The sequence below is a fragment of the Globicephala melas genome, chromosome 9, assembly GCF_963455315.2.
Source record: "Globicephala melas chromosome 9, mGloMel1.2, whole genome shotgun sequence".
Taxonomy (NCBI): Eukaryota; Metazoa; Chordata; class Mammalia; order Artiodactyla; family Delphinidae; genus Globicephala; species Globicephala melas.
In genome coordinates, this window is record NC_083322.1 from 4259793 (window position 1) to 4275050 (window position 15258).

At 43.2% G+C, this 15258-nt stretch overlaps 1 long non-coding RNA gene across 10 annotated transcripts in view; it reads left to right on the forward strand.

Moving 5' to 3' along the window:
- LOC132597842 (uncharacterized) overlaps window positions 1-15258 on the forward strand; it is a 256993-nt gene that overhangs the window by 233582 nt on the left and 8153 nt on the right. For 4 of the 10 annotated variants that reach the window (XR_011377707.1, XR_011377699.1, XR_011377705.1 and 1 more), the window contains 4 exons: window positions 1437-1549; window positions 11540-11683; window positions 12860-13741; window positions 14980-15095. This is a non-coding gene — a long non-coding RNA (uncharacterized lncRNA). Of the gene's footprint in view, window positions 1-1436; window positions 1550-11539; window positions 11684-12476; window positions 12607-12859; window positions 13742-14979; window positions 15096-15258 lie in introns of all 10 variants that reach the window. The other 6 variants (XR_011377702.1, XR_011377700.1, XR_011377701.1 and 3 more) reach the window with 6 other exon arrangements.

A 15258-nucleotide genomic window follows, 5' to 3' on the forward strand; every position in this document is an offset into this window, starting at 1 on the left:
TGTGGCCTCTCCCGTTGCGGAGCACAGGCTCCGGACGCGCAGGCTCAGCGGCCATGGCTCACGGGCCCAGCCGCTCCGCGGCATGTGGGATCTTCCCGGACGGGGGCACGAACACGTGTCCCCTGCATCGGCAGGCGGACTCCCAACCGCTGCGCCACCAGGGAAGCCCCATCGCTAAGATTTTAAAGGAATAAAGTAGACGCATGGGATTTGGCTGACATTAAACTCTATGTTAGTCAACAACCACAAAAGCTAATCTGACCTTAGATGGTCTCAGTAGAAGTGTTTCATTCAGATTGAAGAGGAATCATCCTCTATTCCTCTCATAAGATCGCAGTGCACCTGAGGGAGTACCTCTGTGATGCCTCAAAATTAAGGAGCATTAGCAAATGGGAGCATGATCCCATGAAAAGGACAATAATCCGGGTCCTAAACACTGGAAAACAAGACACATAAACGGTTGGAAAATCCGGAAATTTTCTTTTTCACCTCGAGAAAAGAGCAGATCAACAGCATATGGTTCAGAGTCACAGGCAGCGTGATGAGAGAAAAGGCCATTAAACTGCCCCATCCTGAGTCCTGCTTGTGTCTCTTGCACGGACATGCTGTGTGACCTTGGGCAATTTACTTCATCCAGCTGAACTTCATTTTTCTCATCAGTATAATGAGGCTCAATTCCTTCCAGCTCTGATATTCCAAGATGCTGAAGGGTAACATTGGCTTTGTGTCCCAACTCCTCCCATTTACTGGCCCCCTCTTTTTCTCCTGCTCCAGAGCTCTGGCTGCTAAAATATAAATACAAACAGCTGAGCCCAATGGGAAATATGATAGCAGCTATACTGATGGCCAAGTAGTTTGGACAAAAAACTTGGCACTGGTATTGAAGCAAGGGTTATAACAACTCCTTTGCCCCCTGAACTGAAGCCAAGGGCACAGACCAGACCTGATCTTTCTACTGACCTATCCACAGGCTGACAAGCCTGAACACTGGGAGAGTCCAAGGGCCCAACAAGAAAGAGCAGGGACATTTATAACCTCCCTCTCTTAACAGACTGTGTGCATTCTCACAAGAGGGAAGACAATCTCCTTCCGTTCCTTGGAACATTATGATGTCTTACTTTTCTGAGTCCTTTTGCTGGGAAAAGTGTGATGATGTAATGGTATTTTGACTTATTTCTGAGATTCAGCACCGCACTTGCCAAAGACTCCATCATTGCTTTATTAACCTCTTGATGATTTCTTATACACGGTGACATCGCTGTGATCAGATCCAGTGCGTTAATTACGCACCCTTTATTCATGGGTGCGGTGTAACGTGAGGAGTAATTGGAAGAAATAACCTATTCTAGAGAATCCCTCTAGGAAGAGTGTAAAAACAACCTAGTAAGTTAGTAAACCTTTAAATAGATGCTTTTTCTCTTCTGTCTTCTTTACAGGAGAGCTTCCTGACTATTTAAAATTCTTCAGCCCAGGTAAATTTATCACAGTGCGGTGAAAGAAATACAAAGCTTGGAATGCGAAATGGAGACTTCCTGTCTTCTCACACCAGGTATTTTAATACAAGTTCTCCATCAATCTTTCCAACGATCTCATGATGTAAATAGCATTTGCAACATTGACAAATGAGACACAGCCGTAGCTCTCCCGTGGCCAGTAAGTCAAAGAGCTGCATCTGAATGTGGCTTTCCCTGATTCCAAAACCCATAGTCTGTCTCACCAGCGTTTCCCTGATTGCATCAATATGTATTTCACTACTCACAGCACAGCCGTGAAAGAAAAGTTGCAACTCAGGATAGAAGTGTGTATGAGGCACCAGAACACCTCAGAACACATGCACAAGTGCCGCTTTGAAAACATATCTAAGACGCAGTGCTTCAGTGCGTGCCCCGCGCTGGTCGAGTCATCAGAGGCACCCGATCTGTGTTCCAATCTTAAGTCTTTAGCACCGTGCCCAGCACCTTACAGGTCCTCCAAAAAGGGTTTGAAGCGTACAATTGTTAGACTGCCTTGATCCTCACAAATGTCACTGTGAGTTTCTCATGCTGCCAGCGTTGTCTCCCATGACTAACCAAAATCAATCTACTTGCTAGAGGGAAAATGGACAAAGTGCTTCTGTTGAAATACAAATGAAGTTTCTGTGATATATTACATGGCAGGATTATCCCATTCATTCAGAAAACTTAGAGAGCTGTTAGAGTCCTAGAGATGTGAGGAGTCACAGGCCAGGCTGAACAGCCTTGGCCGCATCGGAGCACGGATGGTGAGCTCTTGCTGTGAAGCCCTACATCTATCCATGATCCGGGCAAGAACTTAAGCTGTCTTTATGAACCTCTCTGTTTCAGTTCTGTGCACAGGCCCCTGATTTGCTGTATAAGAAGTGGTAAGACATTCTGGGCTGGAGGGAGAATTAAAGAGGAAGTGACAGTGTCTTCCTTTCAAATTCTTAGACTTAGAGCCTCCACTGCCATCTCCATTGCTGATCAGGATTTAGTGTCATTTCCCAAAAGAGTGAGTTTCATCCCTACCCTTCCCTGCCCCCAGTACTTAGCGGTACCCCTTTCCCTTCATAATCAGAGTCAAATCACCCAACCACAGATCACCCTTGAACTCCCTTTTGCATCATTAGCCCAACGACACAAAGATTCCAAAATTGCCAGGTATTAGTCTCAGCCTCCAAATGAAAAGAAACATAACTTTGTCTTTTGTTGAAACGTTTCTTACTTTCTAAAACCTCGAATTCAGCCAAGTTCATACTAGTGGAGCAAGAAATACAAAATAGCTGCAAATGGGGCTCCAGAAATAAGTGTGTGAGGACCCACCTTAATGTTCATCATTTGATTCCTAGACCAGCATACTGTGGCTATGATGGAAAGATCACTACCTCTTCGTCCCTGTTGCACTGTATCAGAGTTTGTGTGTCATTCTGAAGGACAGCCCCTCAGACTTATATGGTAAAATCTCCTTGGCATCATGCCTAGGTCTTTTTTTAATTTAATTTTTATTTTCCATTGGAGTAGAGTTGATTTACAACGTTGTGTTAGTTTTAGGTGTACAGCACAGTGACTCAGATATATAGATATTCTTTTTCAGATTCTTTTCTCTTATAGGTTATTACAATATATTGAGTAAAGTTCCCTGTGCTGTACAGTGTGTCCTCGTTGGTTATCTATTTTATATATAGTAGTGTGTATGTGTTAATCCCAACCTCCTAATTTACCCCTGCCCCTCTCCTTTCCCCTTTGGTAACCATAAATTTGTTTTGTATGTCTGTGGGTCTATTTCTGTTTTGTAAATAAGTTCATTTGTATTTTTTTTAAGATTCCATATATAAGTGATATCCTATGATATTTGTCTTTCTCTGTCTGGCTTACTTCACTGAGTATGATAATCTCTAGGTTCATCCATGTTGCTGCAAATGGCATTATTTCGTTCTTTTTTATGGCTGAGTAATATTCCATGGTATATATACACCACATCTTCTTTATCCATTTATCTGTCGATGGACATTCAGGTTGCTTCCGTGTCTTGGCTACTGTAAATAGTGCTGCTATGAACATAGGGGTGCATGTATTTTTTTTTAATTATAGTTTTCTCCAGATATATGCCCAGGAGTGGGATTGCTAGATGATATGGAAACTCTATTTTTAGTTTTATAAGGAACCTCCATGCTGTTCTCCATAGTGTCTGCACCCATTTACATTCCCACCAGCAGTGTAAGGAGGGTTCCCTTTTCTCCACACCCTCTGCAGCATATATTATTTGTAGTATTTTTGGTGATGGCCACTCTGACCGGACTGAGGTGTTCATTTATTCCATATGTTTCTTCAGGCAGAGCCACACTGGGTTTGTCACTCCATCCCCAGATGGTGCTTAGTAACATGCTTATTGAATGGCTCAACTCCCTGTGTTTTTTAGAAAATACATGGTCCATTGTAACCAGTATTTCTGGGTGGTGAAGGTTTTCCATGTAAGTTACTCCACTGTGTTCCCAGACACAGATGAACGCTCACTTTGCACACCCAAACCTTGAACTCCCTTTTGTGATTCCACTGGTGAGTCAATGCCTGCGTCGCTAAGAATAGACTTCTCAAATGGCTCTCATTAATACATAGGTGACAGATGATGAATCATCAACTCCATTATTTCATTTATCCCTGAAGAACAAAACCCACTTCCATCCCCTTCCACAGTGTTTCTGGGAAGGTATTTTGTAGATGTGATTAATCATTAATCACTGAGTGTCCAGTCTGCCAGCACAGAGACCCACACTGAGCCGTTAACATAGCACCATTCCCTGGGGTCGTCAGTCAGCAGGTTGACCGCACTGGACCATTTCCATCCTGGAAGAGGAAGTGCTTTGCCCTTACTGGAATAGACCTTTAACCTGGATACAGATGTGCCTTCCCCATGCAGTGCTTCTGACAAAGCTACCATCCGGAATGCCCTATCCACTGTCATGGTACACCACCCAGCACTGCTTCTGGTCAAGGAACTCACTTCGCAGAAGACAAAGCATGGCAACGGGCCCGCGCCCGTGGAATTCACTGGTCTTACTATGTTCCCCACCATCCTGAAGCAGCTGGCTTGACAGAAAGATGGAATGGCATTTTGAAGACTCAATTACAGCACAAGCCAGATGGCTGATACCTTGCAGGGTGGGGCAAAGTTCTCCAGAAGACTGACTGTGCTGAATCACTGTCCAACATACGATGCTGTTTCCCCCAGAGCCGGGATTCACATGTCCTGTAATCAAGACACAGAAGTAGGAGTGGCTCTAGTCATTATTAACAAAGGTGACCCACTAGCAAAATTGTTGTTTCCCATCCTTGTGACCTTAGGCTCTACTCATCTAGAGGTCTTAGTTCCAGATAAAAGATTGCTTCCATCAGGGGGAAGAAAACAATGATTCCATTGAAATAAAAGTTAAGATTGCATCCAGCCACTTTGATCTCCTCATCCCTCTGAATCAACAGGCAAAGAAAGGGTTTGCTATACTGATGGGGTGAATGACTTTGACTCCCAAAGGGAAGTTTGGTAGCTCCTACACAAAGAGCAAAGAAGAGCACATCTGGAATACAGAATATCCCTTTGTGCCTCTTAGTACCATCATGTCCTTAAAGTCAATGGAAAACTACCACCGTCCAATTCTGTGGAGAGTGCTAATAGCCCAGATGCTTCTGCAATGCAGGTCTGGAGCACTTCACCAGGCAAAGGCAAAGAACCACAACCAGCTGAAGTGCTCGCTGAAGGCAAAGGGAATGTGGAACGGGTAGTAGAAGAATTAGTTATAAATACCAGCTACAACCATGGAAACTGTTGCAGATACAAGGCCTGTAATAGTTGTAAGAACTTCATTATTTTGTTCTGTTTGCATATACATTACCCAAATATTTTCTTTGCTTTCTTCTACTGTCCCCTTATCATCTCACACAAAATATATTAATAGTAGTGAACGTTACAGCATAGTGTTTATGCTGCAGGATGTCGAGGAATAAGAGTGGGCTTCACTCAAGGACTGACTCTGCATCCCCTTCTGGGGGAAGGGTTGGCCTGATTTTGTTGTACACAGAATAGTTGTATCGTGTAGGGTCAAAGTATGACTTTGTTATTGTCTTTAGTTAGAAATTAAGTATGGTTTAAGGAATTTTGTATGGTACCAAGTTCACAAAGGGGTGCACTGGACAGTGACGGTCTATTGGTGTTGGCTTAGCTGCAGTCCCATCACGCAATGAGACACCAGTCTAGGTGCTCCTGGGAAGGTATTTTGGTCACACGGTTTTAGCTGGTGTTTATAACTACCTTCTTTTACCGTAAGAACTTTTTATTCCAACATGCTTTTCAAATGACTTTGATATTCACTATGGCAGTGTATCCTGGATACGTCCTGAGTTATCATCCTCAAATGATGGGTAGGTAGACAGGAAGGAAAAACGAGTTTCTCAGAACTGCAGAGACTGAGACCTAAAAGCAATAAATATATCTCTATAATTTTGTTCATTCTGTTCATTGGCAACTTTAGCTAAACGTGAGGGAAGCGTGATGGCTCCCCTTCCCTCTCTGACCCTCCCTCGAGCCTGACAATCTCACCACAGAGGGTAGTTTGCCTTGACATTAACTATCCTTCAGGAAACATTTTTGTGTAATTAATGACCTTTAATGCTTACTCTGTTAGCTACAAAACCAAATGACGGTCATTCGTAACACTTAACCTCATCAATTCTGACATTCTCTAAGGCTTTGATTTCTGTTAATGCCTGGTGACACAACGGTATTCGGTAGAAAAAGTTGGCATAACAAAGTTGCCGAGTCTGGGATTGTGTTAAAACTGACAGTTCTGAATGTAAGAGTTTGATCCAAAAGTAGAATTAACAGAGAGCCGGCAGAAAGCAAGGGAAGTTGAACAAAAAATGGGAGATGACTGGTGAAGGATAATCAGTTGATTCTAATTTGAGGGAAAACTGACACAGAAAATCAGGCGACCACAGCAAGCCTTTGAAGACGGTAATAGTCACATAAACATGGGCTCCTGTGAAGAAGAGGAAATTCAAAGTTCAGCCTGGGGCTCTCCCCACTCAAGAGGCAGCTCGTCACCAATGTGATGACTTGTCAACTCCACTACTTTTGCCTGAGAAAGTGAAATGAGCAATTAAATTTTCCCAGCATGTATACTCACACTTCCATCCATGTGCATAAATGGTACCTAATTTATCTCCCCACTAAAATTAACTAGAAAACTGGGCAAATATATATGAAATAGTAATTTTCAGCCATAGGACACTGACAGCACAGGAGTATGATTCCTGAAAGAAGGAAAAAAATAAGATGAGCCTGACAATTATCCTGGATTACAACCTGAAGCAGTTTCCAGTTCACAGCACAAGAAGGGAAACTAAAGAGACCCCTGAATGAGGTGGTGGAGACCCTAGGGCTACAAATGTGATAAAATTTCGTAGAATTGTGTGCCCCCCAAAATGAGTGTGTGTAAAAACCAGTTGAGTTAAGAGTATTTTTGTAATGTCAGTTTTCTGGCTTTGCTAAACTTGTTATATAATATAATGTAAGATGTTGTCATCGGGGAAAGCTGGGTAAACGGTATATGGAACTCTCTGTATTAAATTTACAACTTCTGTGTGAGTTTAAAATTATATCCAAATAAAAATGTTCTTTTAAATAGAAGCTAAAGGTGTTTTAGAGGAAGAAACATTAAGTGAATTCTCATTGCTACCAGATTTTTGTTTGTTTTATTGAAGTATAATTGCTTTACAATGTTGTGTTAGTTTCTGCTGTACAATGAAGTGAATCAGCTGTATGTATACATATATATCCTCCCTCTTGGACCTCCCTCCCACCCCACCCCCCAGGCCACCAATCTAGGTCATTACAGAGCACTGAGCTGAGCTCCCTTTGCTCTACAGCAGGTTCCCACTAACTATTTTACACAAAGTAGTGTGTATATGTCAGTCCTAACCTCCCAGTTCATCCCACCCTCCCCTTCCCCCACTGTGTCCACATGTCCATTCTCTACGTCTGCATCTCTATTCTTGCCCTGCAAATAGGTTCATCTGTACTATTTTTCTAGATTCCACATATATGCGTTAATACACGATATTTGTTTTACTCTTTCTGACTTACTTCATTCTGTATGACACTCTCTAGGTCCATCCACATCTCTACAAATGACCCAATTTTGTTCCTTTTTATGGACGAGTAATATTCCATTGTATATATGTACCACGTCTTCTTTATCCATTCATCTGTCGATGGGCATTTAGGTTGCTTCCATGACCTGGCTATTGTAAATAGTACTCCAATGAACATTGGGGTGCATGTGACCTTTTGAATTACGGTTTTCTCTGGGTAAATCCCCAGTAGTGTGATTGCTGGTTCATATGGTAATTCTATCTTTAGTGTTTTAAGGAACCTCCATACTGTTCTCCATAGTGGCTGTATCAGTTTACATTCCCACCAACAGTGCAAGAGGGTTCCCTTTTCTCCACACCCTCTCCAGCATTTGTTGTTTGTAGATTTTCTGATGATGCCCATCCTAACTGGTGTGAGGTAATACCTCATTGTAGTTTTGATTTGCATTTCTGTAATAATCAGTGATGTTGAGCAGCTTTTCATGTGCCTCTTGGCCATCTGTATGTCTTCTTTGGAGAACTGTCTATTTGGTCTTCTGCCCATTTTTTAAGTGGATTGTTTGTTTTTTTGATATTGAGCTCCATGAGCTGTTTTTATATTTTGGAGTTTAATCCTTTGTCTGTTGTTTCATTTGCAAATATTTTCTCCCATTCCGAGGGTTGCCTTTTTGTCTTGTTTATGGTTTCCTTTGCTGTGCAAAAGCTTTTAAGTTTAATTAAGTCCCATTTCTTTATTTTTGTTTTTATTTCTGTTACTCTAGCAGGTGGGTCATAAAAGATCTTGCTGTGGTTTTTCAAAGAGTGTTTTTCCTATGTTTTCCTCTAAGAGTTTTATAGTGTCTGGTCTTACATTTAAGTCTTTAATCGATTTGGAGTTTATTTTTGTGTACGATGTTAGGGAGTGTTCTAATTTCATTCTTTTACATGTAGCTGTCCAGTTTTCCCAGCACCACTTACTGAAGAGACTGTCTTTTCTCCATTGTATGTTCTTGCCTCCTTTGTCGTAAATTAGGTGCCCACATGTGCGTGGATTTATCTCTGGGCATTGTATCCTCTACCATTGAGCTATATTTCTGTTTTTGTACCAGTACCATACTGTCTTGATTAATGTAGCTTTGTGGTATAGCTTGAAGTCAGGGAGCCTGATTCCTCCACTCCGTTTTTCTTTCTCAAGATTGCTTTAGTTATTCAGGGTCTTTTGTGTTTCCATACGAACTGTAAAATTTTTTGTTCTAATTCTGGGAAGAATGACGTTGGTAATTTGACAGGGATTGCATTGAATCTGTAGATTGCTTTGGGTAGTAGAGTCATTTTCACAATATTGATTCTTCCAATGCAAGAACATGGTATATTTCTCCATCTGTTTATGTCATCTTTGATTTCTTTCATTAGTGTTTTATAGTTTTCTGAGTACAAGTCTTTCACCTCCTTAGGCAGGTTTATTCCTAGGTATTTTATTCTTTTTGTTGCAATGGTAAATGGGAGTGTTTCCTTAATTTCTCTTTCTGATTTTTCACTGTTGGTGTATAGGAATGACAGAGATTTCTGTGCATTAACTTTGTATCCTACAACCTTACCAGATTCATTGATTAGTTCTAGTAGTTTTCTGGTGGCATCTTGAGAATTTTCTATGTATAGTATCATGTCATCTGCAAACTTTTTCTTTTCCAATTTTGTTTTTGTTTTTGTTTTTTTTTTTTGGCGGTACACGGGCCTCTCACTGTTGTGGCCTCTCCCGTTGCGGAGCACAGGCTCTGGACGCGCAGGCTCAGCGGCCATGGCTCACGGGCCCAGCTGCTCCGCGGCATGTGGGATCTTCCCGGACTGGGGCACGAACCCGTGTCCCCTGCATCGGCAGGCAGACTCTCAACCATTGCGCCACCAGGGAAGCCCTTCTTTTCCAATTTTTATTCCATTTATTTCTGTTTTCTTCTCTGATTGCTGTGGCTATCAGGACTTCCAAAACTATGTTGAATAAGAGTGGTGAGAGTGGACTTCCTTGTCTTGTTCCTGATCTTAGTGGAAATGCTTTCAGTTTTTCACCATTGACTGTGATTCTTGCTGTTTGTTTGTCATATATGGTCTTTATTATGTTGAGGTAGGTTCCGTCTGTGCCCATTTTCTGGAGAGTTTTTATCATAAATGGTGTTGAATTTTTTCAAAAGCTTTTTCTGCATCTATTGAGACGATCATATGGTGTTTATTCCTTAATTTTTTAATGTGGTGTATCACATTGATTGATTTGCATATATTGAAGAATACTTGCATCCCTGGGATAAGTCCCACTTGAAACTTTTAATGTGCTGTTGGATTCTATTTGCTAGTATTTTGTTCAGTATGTTTGCATCTATGTTCATCAGTGATACGGGTCTATAATTTTCTTTTTTTGTGATATCTTTTTCTGGTTTTGGTATCAGGGTGATGGTGGCTTCATAGAATGAATTTGGGAATGTTTCTCCCTCTGCAATTTTTTGGAAGAGTTTGAGAAGGATAAGTGTTAGCTCTTCTCTAAATGTTTGATAGAATTTACATGTGAAACCATCTGGTCCTGGACCAGATAATGCTTGAACTTCACCTTGATGCCAACCAATGAAGGAATTGTGCATGAGCTGAGAACGCACCCTGCAGACCCCCCCGTCCCACTGCCTTTAAAACCCCTTCTCTGAAAGCCATCAGCACTTCAGGTCTTTTGCAGATGAGCTGCCCATTCTTCTTTCTTGGCACTGGCAATAAACGCTGAACTTCTCTTCACCACAACCTGGTGACAGTAGACTGGCTATACTACGCACGGGTGAGTGGACCTAAGTTTGGTTTGGTAACACGGCCTTCCTGCCCTCATCCTTCTTACGACCCTCCTTCTGACCCCCACTTCCACCCTGAGGTTTAACAGCTCAAAGTCCACTTGGAATCTCTCTCAACCTTTCACTCAGCGCTCAGCTATGTCACCTGGTCTCTTCTCCTTCACGGCAAACTTTCCCATCTCCAGAGCCACTAGGAAGCCATGCAGACCCCTCTGGGGGGCTCGCACAGGAGGGCTGAAATGATTTCCCTTCATGGGGCCAGTGGGACCCGCGCCCCAGGTGGGGATGAGGTGTGAAGAAGAGCGAGTCTCTATGGGAGAGAAACAGAAGGGAAGGGAAGAAAGCAGGGACAGGAAGGGGGAAACGAGACCAAAAGGTGAGGCTGGAGGAGAGGAAGAGTGTGCCGTGACCTCAAGTTCAAGCTTTCAAATATTCATAAATTCTCTCCTCACCCTCTAAAATCAAACAGGTGCATTGGAACTTAACTTTGGAATTCAAGTAGGAGCTCAGGCTGAAAGAGGCAACATGTCAGAGTTAGTGGGATAATCGTTTAAATCGTAGGAGTAACCCAAACTCTACATTTTAAAAAGCAAAGAATTAAAACAAGAAAATGTCAAGGCTTCTCTTTTCTGAATTGTAGATTTAGAATAGTAGATACCTAAATTGTACCTTCATGCTTTTTTTAATCAGAGAAGTGAAAATAATCACTCTTTCCTAATAACAGGCTTTCCATGGGTAGGTAGAGGACATTTTCTGCTCCATTCAGTAAGTGGAAGAGGGAGTAAAGGGCGTTCTTGACAAGGGAAATAAAGCCTCTGGAAATTGTCTTAATAGCAGGCTGGGAGTTCAGGCAACAGGGGTGACTTCAGCTTTCCTGGGGCTGCCCTCACCCCCTCCCACCCCTGATCCATTTCACCATGACTCAAGGCTCCCCAGATACTCCAGCTGCTGGTGCCTCTTCTCCAGATACAGAGGGTGAAGGTCATTACCAGCAGATGACACACTCGTGCCCACTCATCCTGTAGGTCCCACCACAGTTGCCAACTTCTTTGCCAAGTTTCCCCAGGTGAAGGTCACACTTTCCACTTTCTATTACAGGTTTTTGCTTGCGTGTTTGTGTCCTCAGCGGACTCCTTTCCTGCAGTTACGGGAAACAGAGAACTCAGTTTTAACTCTCAGCCAGAACGGAAGAGAATTTAAGATTTCAACTGTCTCTGAAGCTGAGATGCTCCAGAGTCAAATGTATCCTTTGTGGGGGGAGGGTTTCTGATCTAAAATCAGAAACTGAGAGTGATTTTAAAGAAGTGATCCCTTGAAGCTGGAAGAAAAACAGGGTTAGTTTAGGCACTAACTTAAGATGATTAAGGAAAAACGGGATACCTAAATCATACCTTTGTGCTTTTGTCTCCCTTTAAATAATTATTTTTTTTCTCAAAACAGTAATGTTTTATATTCGATGCTTAGTTGCTTAAATAGATTACAATATCAGTCAGGGGCCCACCTGGAAAGAGAAGGCATGTTCCTATGGGATTCTGGAGAGAGCTGCCTATAGGGACTTATGAGGGGCTGCGGGGTTAAGCACATCATCTGAGAAGGTCGGCGCACCCAGAAGTAGCAGTCCTGGGGAGGGGTTGGCATTCGCAGACCCCAAGGGTCAAGAAGAAGAAACAGAGCACCCTGGTGAGGGCTTGAGCTGTGTGGGAGGCGGAGGGGGTGGGATGCAGGCGCCCAGCAGAGCTGAGCTTCTCCGAGAGATGAGCTGCTACTGGGACAGAAGCCAAAAGTGGGCGTAAATCCCTGCCCTCTCCCCAGCTGCGCCTCTGGCTGAAGCAGGGGGTACAGCCTCAGGGCAAACAAATACATCCCCAACAGGCATGCGGAGAAGACCAAGAAGGAAGAAGAAGAAAGGGGGGGGGGGAAGGCAGGGATGAAGAATAACCAGCATGAATATTTTATTTTTTTAGAAAGTATATTGGTAGGAAAGGCTGCTAATCTCCCTCCTATTCTGTCTGCCACACTTATCACCTCAATTCAGATCAAAGGAAAAAGTCAAATGCAACAGCAGTTACCTAATCGGAGTTCACACCTGTACCAAGAACATAATCAGAGCCAAGCATTGATTTTTTTTTCAATGGAAACCTACAAGACAACATCAAATATGCAAGGTGGGGGGGGAGAGAGAGAGAGAGAGACAGAGAGAGAGGAAATGAGAGGAAGAGAGGAGTCTGTGATGGCCAATAGAGTATAACCAACAGTTTTCTCAGATCTGAACCTCGGTGCTGTAGTTTACTTGGCAAAGCCCTGAATTAGCAGGAGACCTGTATTTTAACACCCTCCCATGAGGAAAAACTAATTTGCATTTGGTTAAAGCTATTTAAATGAAACAGGTTAATTTTCTCTAACCAATGTTTAAATAAGTGCAGCAATCTTGATGGTTTCCCCTGGGAGGAGTACAGTCCTGGGAGGCTGACGTTCACTTCCTGCCCCAGAGAGGTGACTGCCTGATCCTGGATCACAAATATTCAGTCAACGGGATGTGAGCTGCATCTCACGGTGAATCTCTACGGAGTCTCCAATCACACTAGATCACACATCCCTGTGTTGTTTTGTTGGCCGTCTTCCCCCATAGAATGTGAGCCCCCCCAGGGCAGAGATGGCTGTCTCTTTCACTCCCTGCTGTTATCCACACCAAGAACAGCGTCCAGCACATAGAAGGTGTTCAAAATCTATTCATTCAGTGAATGAAGCAGTGAATGCATGATTAGTGAGCCCTCAGGTCTAAAGGAGACACATTGTCTATAATATGTGTTACGGAGATTAGATGCAGGGTCCATTTCCCAGACCCCTGGTGCTGACTCCCCAGAATCCCATCTTTGGGTCCATGTCACCAGCAGCCTCTCCTCCTCATTAAACCCAATAAGCATGTGAAGAACCAACAGAATCAGGCAGTCAGGCTTTCTCTGGATGGGACTTCCTACCCCCACTAGACGGAGGACGATGGAAGACCCTCTGCTTGTTTACACGCTCATAACTTAGATTTCATAAAGAAGACATTGCGAACGTTTTGGAATAGGAAACATGTTGGAGGAGGTCATCGAGAGGACGTGACCACCAGCTGACCCTCAAGGCGGACCCAGGCAGTGGAGGTTCCTCATCCCATCCCCACATTTGAAGGTGCATCTGCCCACCATTCCACAGCGAGAGCCCTTCCGAGGACGCAGCCTTGAGAGAGCGAGCTGGTGCTGAGACCACCTAGTGTGGACATCTAATCATCTGTGGCCCCCAAGACAAGCCTCATAGGTAAGTCCCCTTGCTTATTAAAACTGCCACCTGCCAATCTGGAGTGTCTGCCTCCTTCTTCGGTCTCTCTTTGCCCTCCATATATGGGGACCAGTTTGCAAACCAGCAAAACATTTATTCAGCAGTTTTTGAGCATCCGCTTCTGGTGAAGCTCTGTGGCCCTCCTGGACTGGCCACTGGCTTAACTGGAGAGAAAAAGCAAGTGCAAAAGCAGTTCTTATTCCATAGGATTGTAAGACTGTAATAAGGATCGTAATCCATGTGCAAATTTCTGCAAGTTCTATTCTGGTCTCCTAAAGCGCACACGTACACACGTGGTTCAGATTTTTACCCATCTCCCTTCTAATTTGTCTCATATATTTCACATCAATAGGTCAACGAGAAAATAACAAGACACAACAATATGTTCCTTTGCAAATGTAATTAGGGAATCTTCCGGCAAACAAATAAACTCCTAGCTAATGCAAAACTTGTTTTCAAAATGCTTTTTCTCTTTTTCTGCCCGGAGCAGGCTTACAAATAAATATTGAGTGTGCCAGGAAGTTGTTCAATTATTCATGTACTGAACTTTTTAAGCGTAGCTAAGAAAGACAGTCTCCTTGAATTTACCTACTTGCCTGAAAGCTATGTGTTATTCATTGGCAGGGAAGAGGTTTCTCCATATTCATTTCATTTACCTGTCAGTAGCACGTCTTCAGGTGAAGTATCTCAAAAGCATTTTAAACCACTTAATTTTACCCCAGTTAGTGTCTGTCTTCCTTAAGCCTGAACTCAAAGGATTCTGCCCCATCAATTATTGGAGAGGTCAGAGATATCCATTGTAAGCATCCATGAGCAGATACCCATCCATCATTCACTCCACAGGTCATGAGGGAGGAGATACAATGAAGAAAGGGCACTGCGGTCAGGGCGGGGAGATCCTATTTCTTGCCAGACACAGTCATGACCTTGGCAATCACTTTACACCTCTGAGGCCCCATTTCTTCCTCTTACAACTTAAACCTCAGAAAAGCAATATTTGCTCTGCCTGCATCACCAGGCTGAGGTTATATATATTAAAATTTTCTATCATTTAAGAGATGATTCAATATGCCTATGAAAATCCCAACTTTCCCTAAAGTAGGAATTTGCATGCATCTCCCAGCAAAGCAGTAAACATCCCTGACTGAGAGAGTTTTCACGACTCAGAACATACGGGCCATTCTTTTATCTGATCATTTCCCAAACGCTGATTTCAGGACTCCATATGGCCAACACCAGCGGAAGATACTGGGAATGCAAGACCCTCCCTGCCGTGGCTGAGCTCACAGAATGTTGAAGGAGCTGGACAGGAAGGAAAGAGGGTGGTAAGATGGTAAGTGACAAGCTATTCCAACATTGGCGACGCCAAAACGTGAAGATATGACATCATGAAGGTGATGGAATGGACAACGGAATAGGAAGTGGAGTGGAGTGGAAAAGGACCAGCTGTATTTGAGGGTGTTTCTGGCTTGGCTGGGATGACGCGTTGGATAGTG